This window comes from Hemicordylus capensis, chromosome 3 (genome assembly GCF_027244095.1).
Source record: "Hemicordylus capensis ecotype Gifberg chromosome 3, rHemCap1.1.pri, whole genome shotgun sequence".
Classification (NCBI taxonomy): Eukaryota; Metazoa; Chordata; class Lepidosauria; order Squamata; family Cordylidae; genus Hemicordylus; species Hemicordylus capensis.
In genome coordinates this window covers 230,610,658-230,631,437 of record NC_069659.1, presented here as the reverse complement: position 1 = coordinate 230,631,437, position 20,780 = coordinate 230,610,658, and the positions used below count along the sequence as shown (strand labels likewise).

Here is a 20,780-nt window from a genome sequence, read left to right as displayed (position 1 = left end):
GGTGAAGCAAAGGCAATTTCGTCGATTTATTGCACTTCTGACAACAGTCAGGACGGTGGAAATGACTACTATCCTGGTACAGTCTAGTTCACCAGTTCCTTTCAAAATCCATGGATTCAGTGAATGCACTTGGTGGAGGGTTATAGCAGTCCCTGGCCCAACCTATGTATGTTCATTTGAAGGCATAGATTCCCCATGCTTATAATTGTGCCGTAGGGATCTCATAACCTTACCTAAGTGAGTGAATGTGTGCAGGGCAGGGGTACACAACTCAAAGGTCCTGGTGAGCCTGAATCAACTGTGACTTGATGGGGGGCAGGCGAGGTCAATTTTCAGTGCATTGATTATTATTATTTATTCGATTTCTATACCGCCCTTCCAAAAATGGCTCAGGGCAGTTTACACAGAGAAATAAACAAATAAGATGGATCCCTGTCCCCAAAGGGCTCACAATCTAAAAAGAAACACTGGAGGTACTGGGTGGACAGGGCCAGTAGATTAAAATTATTAAAAATTATTAAAAATAAAAATTTACAAAAAATCAGGGCTGTTTGTGTCGGGCTGCTCGAACCACTACAGTATACTAGAACCCACTCCCCACCATCTGTTTGTACATTTGCAAAGATTTCCCCACCTTTGCAACTTCTCTCCCCCTTACTCTGTATTCATTCAGAAATCAGCATCCCAGCTATGTGTTTAATCATAGCAAGAGCTGAGTTTTTCTAACACGCGCGCACACCCACACCATCAGAATGCACGAAATCTCCCCGCCCCCAGCAAAGAAAGCCCCAACCATTCGATATAAATAGGAAGTATGAGAAAAGTTCAACATTTGCTGCATCTGTATGATGAGTACTGGCCATCTTAAACACCCCTTCAAAACAGAAAACTGCAGGAGAGAGGAGACTGTGTCTCACACAGCAATCACTGCAGCTTCCCGAGTCAGGGACGGCAATGTGTAGGGGGGAAAAATCAGGAGAGAGGCTAAGGCTGCAGCCCTAAGCTCACTTACCCGGGAGTAAGTCCCACTGAATTGAGCGGGGCTCACTTCGCGCAGCAGGGAAGCAGCTTGCCTAGCGAGCAAGAGGCTGTTAGTTCGGATCCCCGCCAATGTGCTTCCCCAGACCGTGCCTAGTATGTAAATATATATTTGTAGTCACCTATATCGGGTAGCGGCGATATAGGGAGGTGCTCGAGGCGGATGCTCACTTCAGTGACAATGGCAAAGGCATTATCTCACACTGCGGGGGAGGAAGGCAATGGTAAACCGCTACTGTATTCTACCAAGGAAACTACATGGCTCTGTGGTCGCCCGGAGTCGACATCGATTCGACAGCATAATCAGTCTACTTCTGAGTAAACATGCTTGGACTTGTCCGGCAGCAAGGCAATCGCGTTTTTAAAGAAGTTCGGTCTATTTCACAGAAATTTAGGATTACAGCCTAAAACGCTTTAGACGAGCTTTTAACGTTTGGACGTTCTTTTAAACCGGGGAATCAATGAAGAGATTTTAGAGAGCTGGCAGCCACGAGGATCTGGCGAGAGATGAACGTGGGCAGCAGCCTCGGGGCAATTCCCCACTGTATTCTATATCGCTGCAACATGGCTCGATTAAGATTTTGGGGGGCTCAGGGCACTTAAAATGGAGGAAGTGTGTGTGGTCACCACAAGCATAACAGGCTCTCTCAGGAAGGAAGGATGCAAGCAAAAAGAGCGAGCAAAGCCAGTGGGAAAAGCAAGAGAGTGGCTAGCAAGCAATAATAAGATCTACAATCACGATTATAAGAACAGCCGCCAAAAGCAATGCAATAAAAACCACTATACCAACAGAATAATGCAACCACCATAAAACATCAGAACCTAAAACTTGATCCAGCAAAAAACAAACCAGAAACAGCAAGAGAAAACAGCCCCTTACACACATGCCTAATTTAGGAGACTAAATGGATGAGTTTTCACCTCAGAAGGCCGGTAGCGAAGGAAGGAGCAGCCCGATAGCTTAATTCCACATAGCCTGATAGAGGAAGAGGATTTCCAGAAATAGCTTCAGAGTTGGCAAAGGCGGGGACAGAAAGGCTTTTAAAGGTGGGGAGAAATTTCGAACATGTGATTCAACTCCGGGAATCACTTTTGCAGGAAGCTCTAAGCACAGTGGAAGAACTATGTATGTTTGTGATATGCTTTACAAGCGGGCCGAGGCTCTCATTTTCTTTTCAACGCCTTGCACAGCAGGTTTGAGTCGCAGCCCGCCAACCGCCTCCTCCTCAAATGTACCTTTCTGCGTACTGCTTTCTCGATTCACCAACATTACCCTCCGCCACCAGTTGGGACTAACTTCCCCCTCCCCAGGAAAGTGCATCCAACATTGGTTTCCTCCATTTCCCAGATTTCCCGCCTAACAAACGAAGCTCTTTTGCCTTGCATGTAATTGTTAGAGGACTAAGCAGTATGTTTTTCATTCCTTGTTTATTAGAGATAGCCACCTGTGGAGGAGAAGATTTCTGTTCTACTCCCCCGCCTCCGCCCCTTTCTATCTCCTGTCTTAGTCAATCAGAGTGAATCAAAGTAAATGAGGAGGACGGTGGGAGGCTCCTATTGGCTACTGCTCTCCTCTTTCTTCCTGCTTTTCCTATCCCCGCCAGCCAGGCACATTCCTAACCCGCCGAGGCGAGCAGCCAAGACTCCGCCCTTCTTGGGTCATTCGGGTGCGGGTTGACTGTCAGCTGTTCACGTAAGCAGGCTTCTCTTTGGGACCCCTTCGCCGCAGAAGTAACTGTGGGAGCGGGGAGGTAATAGCTCTGCAGCGGGACTGCAAAAAGATCTGGCCCCCGCGGGCCGTATGTTGTGCAGGGCTGCTGTAGAGAATGTATGCTGTGCAGGGCTTCTGTGGGTTCCGCCGAATGTCTGCATGGTGTGTTTCTACATATAGGCGTAAACACATAGATCTCTCTTATTGTAGTTGAGAAATCTGCTTTTTCAAGGTTCTAGATCGGGTGGCGACAACCCTGTGCGCATACAAGTACATGTGCATACATACCGTGCAGGCATTCAACTGAATGTGCAGGGATGGGGGTTGGGCTCGTGCCACCATGATTCTGCTTCCCTACACATGTTCGCTCCTCCGCTTCCCTACACATGTTCACTCCTCCTGGATGTGTTCGAGATCAGGGCTCATGTGATCAGGAACCCCGATAACATTTAGAGCCTGTTTTAGCCACAGTTCTAAGCATGTTTACACCCAAACCAATGTGCATGTATCTGGAAATAAGTCCTGATTCAACTTTTAGAACCCGGATTTAAGCCTGTAATCTTAAACACAGTTACTTTAAGTAATAATTTATACTGACATCTGCTGTTGTGGCTAAGTGTATGCTACCTAACTACCTATAAAGGTAAAGTGTGCTGTCAAGTGATTTTCTTTGGTAGAATACAGGAGGGGTTTACCATTGCCTCCTCCTGCGCAGTATGAGATGATGTCTTTCAGCATCTTCCTATATCACTGCTGCCCGATATAGTACCAGTGGGGATTTGAACCGGAGAGAACATAGAGAAATAACAAACAAATAAGATGGAACCCTGTCCCCAAAGGGCTCACAATCTAAAAAGAAACTTAGGATAGACACCAGCAACAGTCACTGGAGGAACTGTGCTGGGGGTGGATAGGGCCAATTACTCTCTCCCTGCTAAATAAAGAGAACCGCCACATTAAGAGGTGCCTCTTCGCTATACCTCTTTTGCAGGTATAACCTGTACTTAACCTCTACTTTTTAAGACGGTCATATTAAATTCAGAGTTGTCTTCGATTCAGGTAAATACGGTAATACTTTAAAAGTGTTTGAAGTGCTCCACTGCATGTTATCTTACCAGGAACCAAGTATGGAGAGAGGCAAGAAAGGAGACACTTAATCTGCACAGCACACCTGAGACTAAATTGTATATCAGGCTTGAGAATGTTCTACAAACAATTCTTTGTACATCTGTATGAGATGTCCAGATCTTGTGAGGTTTGCTGAAGCCAATCATAAGCAATACTAGAACAGAACAAGCATCTTTCTCAATAATGAGTTGCTGGCCTAGGCCTCCTCTACAACAGAGAGTGAGGGAGATGACATGGAAATTCTAGGATTTTTTATTTGAGAGATAAAGATGTGTGCCTTCTTGGATGACTTACTTTCTGAAGATATACTAGTCTCGGAGTTCCTTGGTTTCTTCAGGCATATCTTATTTTGAGGAAAGAAGACTAAAGATTGTGGCAGCTGACGTGCAGGCAGTGGTGTAATTGCAAATTCAGCAGCGGAGGCATTCTCCATGACAGCTCCTATAGCCACTCCTACCTAGACAGCCACGTCTGCCCCAAAGACCCCACTCAGATTGATGCAGTAATTTGGAGGGTTCTGTTACAAGGAGACAAGGATAGCTTCCTAATCCTACAGAGCTTTGACCTCATGTGGTTATTCCCCCAGAAGAGCAGTCTGGATTGTCGACCACAAAGCATAGAGGATACTCGTAATGGAAGAATGGTAATAACATCAATTGTTGTCCAATATTAAATTATGTAACGGAATAGTAAGAGCAGCAGATTATTTCCATTTAGAAAGCCAATGGTTGAGACCCTGGAGGGAAAAAAGGACTGGCACTGTTTCTCTGCCTGTCCCTGAAGCATTGTTTACCACTGCTTGCAGGAGATGGATGAACATCATCATAATCCGGGATGTTGAGTTCCCAAGAATACTGGGAGTCTGTGCTGCTGATAGGATTTACAAGTTCTGTAAATCATTACTATGAATGAATTTGGCTTCTGGTCTCCAGAGTGCATAGAAGAACTGTTGTTAGATCACAGGGACAAGGAGCAGTGTCTAAAGGGCATTTGTCAGTATGCTTAGGCATGATTACTATACATATATTCTGTACTGCCATGTCTGGCTGTTAATACAAATAGAGTTGTCAGAAATAAAAGGAACTTAAACACAAAACATAAAGAAGTTCTTTACTTAATCCTCCTTTTTTCCAAACAGACAAGGCCTTTTGTGATAGGGGAAGGAGTCTCATTTAATAAGTTTGTATAAGGCCCAGAGAAAAGATCTGTAAGGGAGACTGTGCCAGAGTATAGCATATGTGGAGCTGAGGTTGAGATAATGCCTTTCTTAAGGACATTTAGTGAGTTTTGTGGCTAAGATGAGATTTGAACCAGGGACTTTCCGGCTCATTCTTGACCACTATATTGTACCATCTCTTCAGTGCTAGTGTGTATCCAACCCTGGATTTGGTCCTCGAAATGTATTTGGCTAAAACAATGATTTAGTGTCTGCTTGAATAAAAAAGTTTTTAAAGTTAGATTTGTAGCATGTGGGAGCCGGATTTTGCCAATAAAATACTGAGATTTGTGGCACCTGAGTGTAAATATATACATAAAGAAAGTGTATGTACTATTCTTGATGGGAAGAAAATGTATATTTCAAAGTGCAGGTTTCAAGAATATGTGCTAACCACCAGAAGCAATGAATGCACTTGATCTCTACCCCACTACAAAGAAATGTTGCCTTATGTAATATAAAACAAACATATCTGGTTTTAGCTGACAAATAGTGGAAGGGCTGTAAAGGTGTTTAAATAGCAGTAAGGAGAACCTAAATAGTGATACTGTTTGCAAACTGTCACAGTTCTTAGAATAAATATTGTTGCCAGGTAACGCATATCATGCTTCTAATTATACTGCTTATCAATAAAAATTCTCAAAGCGGTTTACACAGAAAAATAAATAATAGATAATTAAGATAAATTAATATGGAGTTACCAACAGGGGGTACTAATACTATTTGTGTTTTTATGTGTATATATATGTGGCACACACACACACACACACACACACACACACTATAATGTTATGGTTATGAGATGGGCTACTCCAGTCACTGGCTTACATCCAGACTAAGTTACTCATAAGCAGTCTTATTGAAATTAATGGGACAAGATTACTTGTCCTATTAACTTCACTCGGTTTACACATGAGTAACTTAGTCTGGATGTAACCAATGACTGGAGTAGCCCATTTCATAACTATAACTTTGTACTTTGTGTGTGTGTGTTTGTGTGTGTGTAGACATACACAAAAAATCTCTATGGAGTACCTGAGCTGAAGGTTTGTGACAGAAGGGGCACACTTATTAAAAAATGTTGGGAAACCCTGAATTAATAAATAATAAGAAAGAAGAGAGGAGTTGATTAGAATTAGAAAGATCTGAGTTCAAATCCTAGGGAGAGAGTAGGGAGCTTGTCTGCAGCCAGAGGATAGAGTCCTCCAGCAGCTCCCCTGCCTCCAAGGGTTTTCAGTTGCATTCGCAAAGCATTAATGCGCCCCAAGTCACGCCCCATGCACCTGATGTCACACAGGGGGCAGGGCCAGTACTGGGGATGGGGCCCATCAGCTCCTGCAGAGTTCCCCAGTCAACAGTTTGTTTGTGGAGGTGGTAGGGAAAGGAGCTCCCAGTCAGAGATACCAGAAACCACTGACTGGAGAAGCCAGTCCTGACCTAGGAGAAGCTGCTGCCAGTCTGTGGAGACAATACTGAGCTAGATGGACTAATGGTCTAATGCTGTATATGGCAGCTTACTATGTCCCTATGACTGGGGAAGCTCTGAAGGGGTTGACGGGCCCAATCTGTGGTATTGGCCCCGCCCCCTGTGCCTGACATCAGATGCAGGGGGTGTGGCCACTGCCCAGGAGAGGGTCCATTCAGACCCTCTCCCATCCTCCCCAGTCAGCGTTTCATTGCAACACTGGCTGCCTGGGCTTCTCCCTTCAGCACAGCCAATGTTTCAGTGAAAACTTGCGCTCCTAGCCAGCGAGCGCTTCATTCACTGTCTGGGTGTGGGAGAGGGCAAGTGTGTGCCCTGGCTGAGGGTGTGGTGGTACCTTGGCACTTGACCCTGGTGGCTGGGGGACCGCCGTCCCCCCTTACTTCATTATCCCTATGCCCCTGAATCCTTCCCCACTCAGCTATGAAACTCACTGGAAGACCTTTCACCAGTCACTTTTTCTCAGCCTAACCTACCTCACAGGATTCTTGAAAAGATGGCAGTGGGGCGTGGGGGGAGAACAACCGTGTCTGCCACCCTGTGCTCAGTGGTGGCGGCTGCATTGGGGTGGGGTAGACAAGAAAAAGGAAGGAAGCATTATATGAAAAGCACAAAATCAAGAAAGAGGAATCCATGTTTGAGCTGAAGAACTGAGACGAAAGAAAGAGATATTGAAGGATGGCCACCTGTTAACAACAGAGTAGTAATTAATTAATACACAGAGAATAAAACAGAAAGACAAATGGAAACAAGAATAGATAAGCAGCAGGAGAGAAGCAGCTGAACAAATACCAATTAGATAATCAACTAGTGAAAACAGATGCTCAAAAAATGGAGTGAACACACAATCACATACAGAAAAAGAAAGAAAATTTTATTTTCTGAAATAAAATGGATTATTTCCTCCATCATTCCCTAGCTGTATTTATTTGTTGCCAGAAGAAAACATCTGAGGTTGTATTACTAAAATTCAACTTGATTAAAGACCTATGGCCCTTCTTTTCCTCACCCCAGAAGACATCATATCATTTTCCTTCTAAGCAAAGGTTTTAAAAGAGGTGCTTAAAGCAAACGGGAGGAGTTTAAAGCAAAGTATCTATGGCTGCAATTCTGTCATACAAGGACTCAGCAGTCACTGAAAAGGACATTTTTGCTGGGATGGATAGGGACAGTTACCACTTTAAAAGGTACCCCTCTGCCCAGTTAGCAGAGATTATTTCCCCAAAAGTTGCTGAAACATGCCTATTCTACCTCATAAACATTTTGTGATTCCCTAGCAGCCTTATTTTGAACATGATATGAGTGGATCAGGACAGATCAGTTAATGTTCCTGAGCTTTCCCCTCTATACCAGTTTTAAAGTGGTGGACTGAATCTATTGGAAAGATAGATAAATTTATTTGGTCATTGACCAGCAAACATTTACAATAAACCAGTACGTATTTTACAAATAATATAACAGAACCTGGCCATAACAGAGATAATATCAGTGGCCACATTAGTTAAAAGATAATTTAAATAAAATTCATCAGACCGGCCAGGCAAATTATCTAACATAGGAGATTGGAATGTGTCCCCTCTGCTTGGGGCTGCAGAGAAGTCTCCACTTTCTTCTCTCCCCTCCTGTTATATTGTTGTAGAGAAGGAAAGAAGGAGAAAATGGAGTTATTTCTTAATAAAGTCTTTAAATCCACATAAGATTACTTTGTGTTCATGAGGGAAGCAGCTATAAAACTTCTGGCGATGAAGTTTTGAACCAGCTATGTGTGTGAGCCTGTAAAACTTGTGAATGTTCCTGCATCTTTATTTCATTGCATTCCTGGGCCTATGTTCTTGAACTGCTTTCTGCTATTGCTGCTGCTGATTATTTCTCCAGCTTCCTGACCGGCACAACTCCTGAAGGTATGTTTTCCTTATCAATCCTGGATTCTGTATTTCACTGGATAACCACTGCAGCATGGCTCAGATCACCACCACCACCACCACCTTTTTTCTTGTCTGCTCCAGGAGAACCCTGGAAACAATTGAGGTCCTATTTCTGCAATTACCTCCTCAGTATACAGACCCCTGATTTTACTCCAGCAAAGCAGAAGGCTGTATGCCTGGGCCCTGAAGGCCAAATAATATATAATCATTTACCCTTTCCTAACTACTCGGAAGGGGATGCCAATCCTTATGAAGCTGCTCTTAGATGATCATTTCAACCCAGCTTTGAAAGTGATTGCTGTTCTAGATCCTTACTGAATCCATTGATTAATATGTCACAGCACTGTGTACCTTAAATGTAAACTGTGAGTTTGCCAACTCTACTGATGAGCTAATCAGGGATCTGCTAGTTATGAAAACAAACGGCTCCAAACTGTGTGAAAAACTGCTCTGGGAGCAGAAACTTACCATGAAAAAAATCATAGAGATGACTAGGAGGGTGTAAAATGCTCTTCACTGTGCCAAATAACTCTCTCTGGTATCCCAAGCCCAACCTCCTGAAATCCAGGTTTCAGTGGCAGCACAAGAAAGGAGGAGCTACCAATGGGGAAGACTCTGTCCACAAAGCCAGTCTTGCTCACTGTCCTGCATGGACGGTCACTTGCAACAGGTGCAAAAAAAGAGACACTTTGCTAAGGTTTGCAAGTCTGTTGTCCACTCCATTACTGATTCATTGTATAAGAAGGATGAGGCAGATGAACCACTTCCTGACAGTTTTTTAAGTGTGACAGAATCAGGGCTTCCTTCTCCACATTGTCAAGTTAAACCTAATGATCATGAAGTGCGGATTCTGGCTGATTCTGGTTCTCCGTACACTGTCATTTCCAAAAAAAGCCCCTTTAAATTTACAAAAAAAAACCCTACTTGCTACATCATTTACAAAAAACCCTCCTTGCTACATCAGATCTGCACTTGCAGCCTTCAGGCATCCACCCATGGGGATATGGAGATTCCCCTGTTTGCCATAAATGAATACTTCACTGCTGTCCTGAATACAAGGGACATACTGCAGAAGGGGGAAATGTATGTGTCACAAAAAGGAGTCTCAATATTGCGCTGGAAGCATCTGAAAGATCTACGGATAGTGTTAGATCCAAATAGGATGGAACCAGTACAACAGATTATGGTGAATCCATATGCTGATATGACTGCTGATTTCTCAGATGTATTTGTTGATATTCCTGGCACTGTCATGCATTTCAAACATAAAATTCAGGTGAAGGCAAATGTAATACCTGTACAATGCAAAGTGAGGAACCTACCCATAGCATTGCGCCAACCACTTAAAGAGGAGCATTCAAGCCTACAGCATGCTGATATTGTTAGGCTGATTCATCAGCATAGGCCTCTCCCATTGTTCTTGTATGGAAATCCAACGGTACACTTTGAATATGCATAGATTTAAGAGGTGTGAACTCCAATATGGTAGTGGATTGTCATCCATTACCCAATATCAATGAAATGCTGCTAACTCTAAAAGAGGCCTCACTGCACACAACTTTTGTACTTGTCTTCGGCCTATCATCAAATTCCTCTGCTCAAATATTCTCACAAATACACAGCCTTCATTACCCCCACAAGAACCTTTACAATACAAAAGACTGCTCTTGGGATTAGCCTCTGTAGCTTTGGTATTTGAATGAATGACGCATGCAATTTTGGGAACTATGGATGGCATCACTTACTTTCAAGATAACGTTTGAGTGTATAGCAAAACCATTGAGGAGCATGATGCTAAACTGACGGAAGTCTTAAGAAAACTCAGACAACACAGACTTACTATCTCTGCAGAGAAATGTCAGTTTTGCACACACTTGATGACATACTTGAGACACACAATATCTCAGAATAGCGTGCATCCCAAAACAGACTTGGCGAAAGTTATTTGGGAAGCACCAGAGCCACACCACAAGGATGCACTCAGAGTTTTTTAGAACTCTGTATTACTCTAAATTTGTTAGACAATTTGCCTCAAAAGTTGCTCCATTGCATCTTCTTTTAAAGAAGAATGTAGCATTTAACTGGGATGCATCCTGCAAGGCTAGTTTTCAGACTACTAAATCAGCCATTGATGAAAGCCCTGCTCTCACTTTTTTTTGACACCAACAGGCACACTATTGTAACTACTGATGCTTCTGAATATGGCTTGGGTGCTGTCTTGACCCAGCAAAAAGGAGACAGGAAAGTTAGTGAACTCCTCTTTTCCAGGCATTCCAAACAAACAGAGGGCATCCATTCACTTGGTTTGAAAATGTTTGAACCTACCCTAGAATATATTAAGCCAAAATCCAAAAATGAAATAATAGCGGTGCCAGCACCCCTTAAAATCAGGTGCTCTGGGCGACTGCCTAGGTTGCCTATACAGATGAACTGGCTCTGGGGCCACTTAACTGTGCATGTACACAAAGCAGGACCCAGGAGTGAGATTCAAGCTCATACACCCTCCTTCAACACCCCTAGAATATTGATTGGTGGATAACACAAATATTGAGTATACTATAGTCACTAGTACTTTCCCAAAGTAGAATTTCTGGACGTATTTGATTTCCATCCTAGTGTCACAGAGCAAATTATAATGTGTAGATTTACCAGCATATTTAGCAACCCACAAATTAACAAAACTTAATTTTGTTAAGAATTAAATTTATTTTATGACCACTCAGTTAACATAGACCAGGGTTTTAAAGAATAATTACTTTTGCCACTAGTCATACTTGAGACTACTATGTTGACTAAAGTAAGCTGCTTTTGCACACAGATAAGTCAGCTAGAAGTAGATGAATATCTTTGTGCTAATAATAAATATTAAATTTGTCTTGCAGTGGTTACTGCCATTTATATGTGTTTAGTATATCAAGTGTAGTTTTGTGTGTGTGTGTGTGTGTGTGTGTGCTTTTAATAGGGCAATGGATTGGTACAGTTCCAGCAGTTTGTAATATATTCTGAAAACATACTGCTTACTGGCATTTCTTATACTTTGTACATGAGAAGTCACGGGAACTACTGTCTGAACAATTCTAATCTTTGTAGGTGAAGACACATCATAGCATCTAAATATCCTTTCCAAGGCCTTCATTGCAACCCTACCAAGTGCTAGTCTGCAGCGTATATTTTTTCTGCTGGATCCTTTACAGTTGACAGTCGATCCTAAATGGCAGAAGCTATCCACAACTTCAGTGTCTTCATTGTCAATTCTGAGGCTGGTTGCTGTACCCGTTGTCATTAGTGTAGTCTTCTTTACATTTAGTTGTAGTCTCAATTTTTTACTGTGCTCCTTGACTTTCATTACTAGAGCTTGCAGATCATCCACATTCTCAGCTATCAGGGTGGTGTCATCAGTGTAGCACAAGTTTGTTTCTTCATCTAACTTTAACACCATGCTCATCTTCTTCCAATCCAACTTCTCTCAGTATATGTTCAGCATATAAGTTGAATAAATACAGAGAAAGTATACAGCATTGCCTTACTCTTTTGCCGATCTGGAACCAGTCTGTTTCACCATGTTCGATCTGGACTGTGGCTTCCTGTCCTGTGTATAGTTTTCTCATGAGAACAATGAGATGTTCTGGGATGCCTACTTTCCTAAGGATATTCCACAACTTGACATGGTTGACACAATCAAATGCTTTTCTGTAGTCAATAAAGCACTTATTGACTTCTTTTTTGTATTCTTTGGCTTTCTCAATTATCCAGCGTGCATCAGCAATGATTGTTCCTCGGCCTTTTCTGAAACTAGATTGAACATCCGGCATTTCCCTTTCCACATAGGGCTCTAATCTACGCTGGATGATCCTGAGCATTATTTTGCTAGCATGTGAAATTAAGGATATTGTATGATGATTTGCACAATCTGTTAAGTCTCCTTTCTTTGTTATGAGTATGTAGACTGATCTCTTCCTATCTGTTGTCTATTGTGTCATTCTCCAAATTTGCTGGCATAGTTTGGTTAGAGCCTTGACTGATTTGTCTTCTGTTGCCTGCCATATTTCTGTAGCTATTCCATCAATTCATGTAGCTTTCTGACTTGGTAATGACCAGAGTGCTGATCTAACTTCATCTTCCTGTACTAGAGGTTCCTGCAAGTAAGGAATATCTTCTAGAGTATCTTGGATGTTGACGTTCCTGCTGTACAGATTTTCAGTATACTCCTTCCATCTCTGTTTGATCTTCTTTGAATCAGTTACTATCTGTCCTTTGGCATTTGCTGAAGAATGCTTTTGAGGATACCATGGACAGCCAGGAAAACAAACAAATGGTGTGTAGAACAAATCAATCTAGAATTTTCACTCGAGGCACAAATGACCAGACTCAACCTATCATACTTTAGACACATTATGCAAAAACCCAACTCCTTGAGAAGTTCATAATGCTGGGGAAAGTTGAAGGAAAGAGAAGAAGAGGACGACCAGCAAGGTGGACTCGATTACGACAGTGATGAATGCACCACTGATAGACTTTAAAGGCCAAGTTGAAGGCAGATCATCCTGGAGAGAATCTATCTATGTGGTCGCTAAGAGTCAACACCGACTTGATGGCACTTCAATCAATCAATCAATCAATCAATTAGATGAGAAGTGGGAAGAAAGGGGATCATTGTCTATTAGTGGACACTGATCAACAACTGATGGAAATTCAAATACTTTATGGACTGGTATGACATGGTCCACCTTTGGTGGGGTGAACAGAGACTTTTATAATTTTAAAGAATCAAAATTGCTGACACCACTCCTTGTTTCAATGCAGGGAACAGGTGTCTGGGAAGGATCATTTGTTTAAGTATGTGAGCAAGATAGGGTGGAACGCATTGTGGGGAAGACAGTCTGAGAGGAATTATTCACAAAACAAAAACAAGGCAGCAGAGTGGCCAAAGGTATTACAGTGTCTGAGGTGAGGCACTAAATGCTGCCTTGCCCCACAAACTTAGAGGGGCCTAGCCCCCTTTCAAAACTGACCCTTGCAAGTTTGAAAGTAGCACAGGGGACAGGGAAAATGGAAAGTTGCCAGCAGGGCTGGATTAAGACATGCCAAAGCCCTATCTTAAAAGGCCCCTTAACATTACAAAATGGATTGGAAGTGCAACCCTGGCATGTCTTTCTCCTGCACCCTCTCACTGCACTGCTCACAGTTACAGCAGCGTTCGTCTGAAGAACCCCTGCTAACTGAGCAATGAGACATGTTTTAAAGTGGCGATACTCTTATATTTAGCAGCGGGAGTGAGCAACTGCCCTATCCAACCCCAGCACAGCATCCCACCAGTGGCTGTTGCTGATGTTTACCTTATGTTTCTTTTTAGATGGTGAGACCTTTGGGGACAGGGGATCATTTTATTTATGTATTATTTATTTTTCTATGTAAACCGCTTTGAGAATTTTGTTGAAGAGCGGTATATAAATATTCGTAGTAAGTAACTAAATCCAGATAGGATGGAAGTGCTCTGAGTTGGTAGTACTGATCTTCTGAGTAATGAGATAAAACTGACCTTGGACGGGGCCAGCCTCCCTCTGAAAGGTAAAGTCTGGCACTTGGGGATGCTTCTGGACCCGATGCTGTCCTTGGAGGCGCACATGGCGGCGGTTTGACAAAGCGCTGAACTAGATAGACCGATGGTCTGACTCAGTATATGGCAGCTTCATATGTTCCTATGTTCCGATCCTTGCCAAGAATGCTAGATGAGGGGACATTGATCTGATACAGATCGGTACTTCTGCCCTTTCTGATAGCTATCCTCCTGATCATTTAAGGGAGACCTGTCATTCTTTAACAATTAAGAAGTTCTAAATGTACACTTGACTTTCAGTGGACTGCAGAGTTTCTGCTTTTGGTTTTGGTTTTTAAAAAAGTTGACCATGCAAGACTGATTAGCCCCACTCAGGTATAGGTGAATGCATGGAAAATTAGATTAGAGATATTGAGGTTATACACGACCTCCTTTACTGGGGCTGGGGAAGGTCGGATGGCTCTTGCAGTCCCCCCCCCCGATAGTTGCTCCTGCCCCACTCACTGCACTGTGCTCCCAGATATGCGCCCCACTCATGGCACTCTGCTCCCACATGAGCATTGCTGTGGCAAGAGAGATGCCAGGCAAGGCTGCTTGGCCAGAAGGCCCACAATGCACTGTGCTGCTCATACAGTGCATTGAAGGAAGGCAGTCTAGAGGACAGGGAGCTCTTCCTCCCAGCCTTTGTGGTATTGTCAAGGGGTGTGTGTGCGCACCTCTTGCCTCAGTTTTACCCCAGATAGAAAACCTGGGCTACCTGGTGGTGCAGCACCAAGATCGGGCCCAATCTCAGCGCTTAGGAACATAGGAAGCTGCCATATACTGAGTCAGACCATTGGTCTATCTAGCTCAGTATTGTCTTCACAGACTAGCAATAGCAATAGCAATAGCACTTACATTTATATACCGCTTTATAGCCGGAGCTCTCTAAGTGGTTTACAATGATTTAACATATTGCCCCCAACATTCTGGGTACTCATTTTACCGACCTCGGAAGGATGGAAGGCTGAGTCAACCTTGAGCCCCTGGTCAGGCTCGAACTTGTAACCTTCTGGTTACAGGGTGGCAGTTTTACCACTGCGCCACCAGACTAGCAGTGGCTTCTCCAAGGTTGCAGGCAGGAGCCTCTCTCAGCCCTATCTGGAGATGCCAGGGAGGGAACTTGAAACCTGCTCTTCCCAGAGCAGAGACCTAATCTGAAACTTAATCTGGATAAGACGGAAGTGCTCTGGCTTGGTAGTACTGATCATCTCAGGAATGAGGTAAATCTGGTCTGGGACCGGGTCACACTCCCTCTGAAAGACCAGGTCCGCAGCTTGTGGGTGCTTCTGGACCCGACGTTGCCCTTGGTGGCGTTGGCCGAAGCGCCTTTTACCAACTACGGCCGGTACCACAGCTGCGAACCTGCTTGGAGAAGTGGGACCTGACCTCAGTCACTCCGGACTACTGCAGGTGGGGCTGCCCCCGAAGACTGTTCAAAAGCTTCAGCTGGTCCAGAATGCTGCTGCAAGGATGCTCAGGGGTGGGAGTTGTTCCATGAGTCTCACACCCATCCTGTGGCAGCTTCATTGGTTATCGGTCTGTTCTGGGCTAGATTCAAGGTGCTTATCTTGACCTTTAAAGCTCTACACGGCTTGGGGCCAGGGTACCTGTTGGACGGCATTTGCCCATATTAATTTGCCAGGGCCCTCCATTCATCATCTCAGGCCCTGCTTGCTCATGGCCTCGCCACTAACAGAGACCCTGTTCACGGGGACTAGGGACAGGGCCTTTTTGGTTGTGGCCCCTCATCTTTGGAACGCCCTCCCTGAAGAGCTTCGCCACATTCCCTCCCTCAGTGTTTTTAAAAAACACCACCACTAAAGACACACCTTTTAAAGGAGGCTTTTTAATGCCCCCTCTTTGTTTATATCTGGTAGACTCTTTAGTTTTTAGTTTATATAATTTTCATTTTTTAGCTTTTAAAATAACTTTTAGATGGAACTTAATAGGGATTGTGGTTTTTAACCTGACTTTTAACGTCTTTCCTCAATTTGGTTAATGTTCTTGTTTTTTCTTGTCTATGGTATCTATTTTATTGCTGTGAGCAAGAAAGAATAATAAAGAAAAGGTTGAATGGGGATTCAAACTCGGGTACTTCTGGTCTCAGTCCTCACCACTCTAACCACTACACTATGCCGGCTCTCCAGCTTCCAAGGGTCAGATCAGTCCTAAGAACATCAGAACAGCCCTGCCGGCTCAGGCCCAAGGCCCTTCTAGTCCAGCATCCTGTTTCACACAGTGGCCCCCCAGATGCCTCTGGGAAGCCCACAGGCAGCAGTTGAGGACCCCTCCAGAGAACCCCTCCAGAGCTACCTCAGAAGGCCAACTGCCAAAAATCAAACAATTCTCTCCCCTCCACTCCTCAAGATTCTGTTTGTATCAGGGACCCTTCTTACGACTGGAAGCTATTCAAGACACTCAAGCACAAGCTGGGTCTTGTGGTAGCAAGCATGACTTTTCCCCTTAGCAAAGCAGGGTCCACCCTGGTTGCATATGAACAGGAGACTTGATGTGTAAGCAGATATTCCCCACAGGGGATGGAGCCGCTCTGGGACGAGCAGAAGGTTGCAAGTTCCCTCCCTGGCTTCTCCAAGAGAAGGCTGAGAGAGATTCCTGCCTACAATCCTGGAGAAACCGCTGCCAGTTTGTGAAGACAGTACTGAGCCAGATAGACCAATGGTCTGACTCAGTACATGGCAGCTTCATATGTTCCTATGTTCCGATCCTTGCCAAGAATGCTGGATGAGGGGACATTGATGAGGATGTACTTGTCATTAAAAAAGAAGCTCTAGACTAGCATGTTTCTGGGCAGTGAGACACTTTGGGACTTACTTGTGGGGCAGAAAATTCACTTCATGGTCCATAAACCCCTATCTGCTCAATTTACTATTTGGGAATCAAGTCGAGTGACCCCAAGAATAGCCATATGGATCACCAGATTAATGGACTTTGATTTCCAAGTGGAATATTGTTCAGGTCTTCGGAATACAACTGCAGATTGTTTATCTCGACTTCCACTTCCAGGAAGTTTTTCACACCCGGCTTTTAGTTCGCATCTCCTCCAGAATGGAGGCATGCATTCTCATATCGGCCAAATTTATCCTGAAGTTCCTGCCAGCTATTAGGGAGCATTTCACACATAATTCAGGTTTTTCACCGCGCATTAGTGTGTAGCTTGATTAATATCTGGGGGTTAAAACATGCACTTTTTGCATTGTTTTTGTTTTTTGTTTTGCGCGGGGTGGGGGGGACTTTGAACTTGTAGTAAAGCCTCGCAGAAAACTCACAGTAAAGCCTGCTGTCTGAGAAAGCTCCAGGCCAAGAGGAAATGCCAGAAGAAGAGGATGAAGGGGTAGTAATTGCGCAAATAGCCTCATCCACTCATGGAGTGATATCTTCTTCTGAATGGAAAGCAGCCCTCAGTGCTGATCAAGTGCTTACTGAATTTTACAGATTGAATGGATGGCCATGCAAAAACAAGGTACCTGAACATCTTCATCCATACGTGCATATAGTGAGTGAGCTGTCCCTTCTCAATGAGCTGGTGCTGAAGACTGATTGTTTGGTGGTGCCAACCTCTTTACAAGCAAAAGGGATCAAAATTGCCCATGAAAGTCACCTGGGCATGAGCTTGACTAAAAGGTGAATCAGAGAAATTTTTTGTTGGCCTGGTATGGACAAATACATGAAAATATAAACAGGCACTGTATGGCTTATATTGTGTGTGACAAATCACACAAGACTTTTACCACCCCCTTGACTCCAGTAGAGTATCCCAGTGGTCCCTGGGAAAATTTTTGCTCTGAGGGCCTTTTGATAACCAACCTGCAAAACAAAGATTTGTTATATTGGAAGTATAGCCAGAAGTTTCATTTGCTAACAACATAACTACAAGCAAGGTGATCCAGTTCATGACTGCAGGTTTTGTGAGAGAAGGTCTGTCTAAATAACTAGTGACTGACAATGGGACACAGCTTACCTCCTTTGAAATGGAGCAATAATTGCATAACCATGGGATGAAACACAAGACTCTTTCCTTGAGCCATCCTTGAGGAAATGTTCATTCTTAGTGGAAAGAATGAACAGATTAGTGAAAGAAAGTTTACAACTGGCTATGACACAAGAACAACCCTGGAAGGAGGCGATCCGTGGAACTCTATTTGCTTATCCAACTACTCCTCATTCTGTTACAGGAAAATCACATTTTGAACTGCTGAAAGAATGCAGAGCTACCACTAAACTTACCCAATGACAACAATTGATAGGGCTTTCCTTGCCATCTCACTCTGAGGATGCAGAGATCCCCTGCTGATTGGGTAAGGGAGAAGTAACAGAAATATAAATTGTAGATGGTTCAGAAACGGGGTGCAAAACAGCAAACATTTCAGGTGGAGGACTTTGTCCAAGTATGACTGCTTCCTCCTTATTGAATGAATTATTGGCAGCATATTGGATGATGGAGAGAAATAGTGCAGAAATAAGAGAGAAAGGAGTCTGATCTCGAGAGGAACTGGAGAGGACTTTGATCTTGCCTCCAGTTTTGACTTCACAGATGAGGCTGATGAAAGTGATGGACAATCCTTTATACCAGAAAAAACATCATTAAGCTCCTGTGCCAAAAAACCCCAAGAATTAGGAGAAGTGTACATGTCAGTATACCACCTAAAATACTTCAAGCATTTGTCACTGAATTTTAAATTAATTAAATTCTGGTTGTTATAAAGGGGAGGGATGTATTGTATTCTATCTAGTAATCTTTTATGTTTTGTTTAGACGTTTGTTCCAGTACAGGGTTGCCATATTCTGGCTTTCCAAATCAGGGTGCCTAAATTGCATATTATGTAGATTGGCTTGAAAATAATTCTGCATATGCAAATTAGCAGCTGCATTTTCCAGTTGATTTGTATTTGCTTTGGATATCTACCAACAATAGTTGGGGAAGATTTCTTTGCCTGACAATTTTCCTTGACATATTAACAGCAGCAATAGAACAACAAATAATAATAATTGCACAGCTTTTTAATTAAGGCTGCAATTTTGTACACACTTATTTGAGAGAAGATCTAATTGAAACCAATGGTGCTTACTTCTAAGTAGGCATGCACTGAACGTAAAGCCAAGAAAGTCCTTAAACATTATAATACACAGCCTGGTAGGTAAGTAGTGATTCATATCAAAAGCAAGCTATCCTCTCAACTGCCCGAAAGAGATCCCCTACTGAAAACAAACAAGGCAACATTCCTCAGGGGATTACTGTACTTGTGAAAGTGAAAGTGAAACCCTCCCAGCTAGCATCCTGTGCTCTTCCTCTCTTAATCCAAGTCCAGCGGGTGAGCAGAATAGTGACTGCACATTTTGCTCCATAACTCCTCTTTTACAAGGCCTAGAGCTTAGCTTTAATAAAACAAACAAAGCTGAAATCCAGGCAAATTCAGGCAAGCTGAGCAAGCCGGGTGAGATGCTTGAAATCCAGTTGAAACCTGGAATTCCGGGGGGGGGGGCACATGGCAGCTCTATCCCAGGAGGGATCCTGTAGAGAGTGTGGGAGATGGAATCAGAAAGAAGGGAGAGGGAAAGGAGAATGAGAAAATGGAGTTGTTTCTAAGTAAAGTCTTAGTTAAATCTACATAAGAGTACTTTGTGTTTATGAGGGAAACCGCTATAAAACACCTCCTCAATCAATGTGGGGAATGGTATAGAGAGCTGTAGTGTTTAGAAATTCAGTTCATGTTTTTGTTGCAGTTGAAACTAGTTTGTGTAGGAGGCTAATCTAGGCCAGGTTTTGCTGGAGATCCAGAAAGGAAAACTAGACCTCTGTAGCCTGGCTTGGTATGAGTCTGAATTTCTTCAAACTATTCTCAGTACTTTCTTCAGACACCTTGAAAAAGCTTGATATCTTACAAGAGTGAACAGAAGTGGAGGATTATCTGCCTAGGGACACAACCTGATGCTAAACAGAGTAGAGCTTTTTCCTTCAGGCCAATGTATCTATTCACTTCCAGCAGCCCTCTATTCAAAGAAACCACCATGTGAGAGCAACAGATTTAAATAAGGAAGGAAAACAGCGGGATTGGCACACTTACTCTTCCCTTTTCCTTCCACTGATACAGTCTCTATTTGAATCCCCCCTGTCCCAGGGCAGGGAGCCCGTGGTGTGTGTGTGTGTGTGTGTGTGTTTTAGGTGGGGAAACCTTGAATTAAATAAAAATTAAATTAAAAGCAAGCAAGGAAGAGCATTCAGCCTGGGGTTCTTTTTTGGATCTTTGATTCTCCAGTGATTTGCAAAAGGAGGACGGGGCAGGACTTTGCAAGATGAAAGAAAGGTGATCTCAGAGTAGGAGGAGGAATGTTTTTCTCTTCCTTTCCCCCACTCCTCCTTTCCCTCCTCCTCCTCCCTCTAACTTGGAGGAGAGCAGCCCCCTCCCTCTCCTGCTCTCTTCCAAGCCCCTCCTCGCAGCCCCCTCCCTCATGCTCTGGTGCCAGTGCCAAATTAGAGTGGAAGGCAGAGGCGGCCAATCAGTGAAGGCAGGCAGGGTGTAACCCCCTCTCCCCACCAAGGAAAGCAAAGCTCTGCCTAAGGTAAAACTTACTGCTGCCTGCAGAGCCAGGACAGAAATGAAAGAGATGAAAGAACTTCCTGAAGCGGGGAGCTTCCTCCAACCCTGCCTCAAGGCTTCCCG

General features: G+C 43.6%; 1 protein-coding gene across 4 annotated transcripts in view; it reads left to right on the top strand.

Annotated features, from left to right (window-relative positions):
- Positions 1 to 2,604: 2,604 nt before the first annotated feature.
- The window catches only part of PBLD (phenazine biosynthesis like protein domain containing), a 31,444-nt gene continuing 13,268 nt past the window's right edge, over positions 2,605 to 20,780 (top strand). Inside the window, exon 1 of one of the 4 annotated variants that reach the window (XM_053304594.1) lies at positions 2,605 to 2,731. The gene's annotated coding sequence lies outside the window, so the exon portion shown is untranslated. Of the gene's footprint in view, positions 2,732 to 20,662; positions 20,680 to 20,780 lie in introns of those variants that run through there. The other 3 variants (XM_053304596.1, XM_053304597.1, XM_053304595.1) reach the window with 3 other exon arrangements.